The sequence below is a fragment of the Sminthopsis crassicaudata genome, chromosome 6 (genome assembly GCF_048593235.1).
Source record: "Sminthopsis crassicaudata isolate SCR6 chromosome 6, ASM4859323v1, whole genome shotgun sequence".
Lineage (NCBI taxonomy): Eukaryota > Metazoa > Chordata > Mammalia > Dasyuromorphia > Dasyuridae > Sminthopsis > Sminthopsis crassicaudata.
The window spans coordinates 174807309-174809488 of record NC_133622.1 but is presented as its reverse complement, the minus strand read 5'-3'; positions in this window follow the sequence as shown (position 1 = coordinate 174809488).

Genomic DNA, 2180 nt, shown 5'->3' with positions numbered 1-2180 from the left:
TGACACATAGTAGGGCTGTTTTTCATTCTCTGTGGCAAAACTGTCCATATCTTTTATAAGGCTCAGTTAAGTTAATGCTGGGCACTGAAAAGGCCCTCCTTATCTAGAGGGATAGAATAGAATAGAAACAATCCTTAATATCTATAACCCAAAGGGGCCATTCTCTAGGCAACTGAGTAGGAGATGGAAGTCCAGGCTGAAGAGTCCCCATAGTTTCCATCTGTTCATTTACTTTTCTTAAATCAGTCAACATCCTCCATTTTCAAGATTTCTTTCTTACAACAAATACAGTGGAGTTCCAAGGACTTAGAGAAGGTTGTAAGTGCCTTTGCTCAAGTTGCTCCTGTACTATATCTAATAAGGCCTGAATTTTATCACCAGCTAAGGGCCACTGTTCTATTCACACTGGATCATCAGTTTTCCATTGGATAGGAGCAGGTGAATGTGTTGGCCTAAAAAACCGAAGTACTCATTTGTAATCCTAGTTGCTATAAAATGTCTTCCCCATAGATTGATGGGGATTTTTTCTTTCTTTTTTTAAATCAATTTTATAATTATAACATTTTTTGAAGTACATATGCATAGGTAAATTTTTACATTATCCCTTGTACTCCCTTCTGTTCTGAATTTTTCCCCTCCTTCCCTCCACCTCCTTCCCTAGATGGCAGGCATTCCCATACATATTAAATATCTTATAGTATATCCTAGGTACAATATATACGTACAGAACCGAATTTTGTTGTTGTTGTTGTTATTGCAAAGGAAGAATTAGATTCAGAAGGTAAAAATAACCTGGGGAGAAAAACAAAAAATGCTCACAGTATACACTCATTTCCCAGTGTTCCTTTTCTGGGTGTAGCTGATTCTGTCCATCATTTATCAATTGGAATTGGATTAGCTCTTCTCTATGTTGAAGATATCCACTTCCAACAGAATACATCCTCATATAGTATCATTGTTGAAGTGTATAATGGTTCTGCTCATTTCACTCAGCATCAGTTGATGTAATCTCTCCAAGCCTCTCTGTATTCATTCTGTTTGTCATTTCTTACAGAACAATAATGTTCCATAACATTCATATACCATAATTTACCCAACCATTCTCCAATTGATGGGCATCCATTCATTTTTCAGTTTCTAACCACTACAAAAAGGGCTGCCACAAACATTTTGGCACATACAGGTCCCTTTCCCTTCTTTAGTATTTCCTTGGAACATAAGCCCAGAAGTATCACTGCTGGATCAAAGGGTATGTACAGTTTGATAACCTTTTGGGCATAATTCCAGATTCCTCTCTAGAATGGTTGAATTCTTTCACAACTCCACCAACAATGTATGTGTCCCAGTTTTTTATGGGTATTTTTTCAACTATAAAAGGAGTAAAAACTCCTGTTTCACCTTCAAAAGTTCATCTCAAAGGGGTAGCATTAACTTCAGCTGCTATTGATCCTCCTATGCCAGACATGTAGGTGTCTGGTTTAATCTTTGGCCAGTGACTGGGCCAGGCACCTCTAATGACTGTACAATCCACATCTGTGTCTATTAATCCTTCTCTTTTTTTTTTTTTAATAGTAATAGTTTATTTTTCAAAATATATGCAAAGGTAGTTTTCAACATTCTCCCTTGCAAAACTTGTGTTCCAATTTTTTTCCTTCCCTCCCCACTTTTTCTCTCCCCTAGAGAGCAAGTAATCCACTATAAGTTAAATATGTACAATTCTTCCAAACATATTTTCACATTTATCATGATGTGCAAGAAAAATCAGATCAAAATGGGAAAAAAATGAGAAAATAAAAAATAAGCAAACAAAATAACAACAACAAGAAATTCTATGACGTGATCCATATTCAGTCTCCATAGTCTCTCGAATGAAGATGGCTCTCTCCATCAAAAATCTATTGAATTGCCTTGAATTATCTCATTGTTGAAAAGAGCCAAGTCCATCACCACTGATCACTTAATCTTCTTGTTGCTGTGTACAAAGTTCTCTTGGTTCTACTCCTTCACTTAGCATCAGTTTATGTAAATCTTTGCAGGTTTTTCTGAAATCAGCCTGCTTATCATTTTTCATAGAACAATAATATTCCATTATTTTCATATAAAGCGCAACTTATTCAGCCATTTCCCAGCTGATGGGCATCCATTTAATTTTCAGTTCCTTGCGACTACAAAAAGGGTTG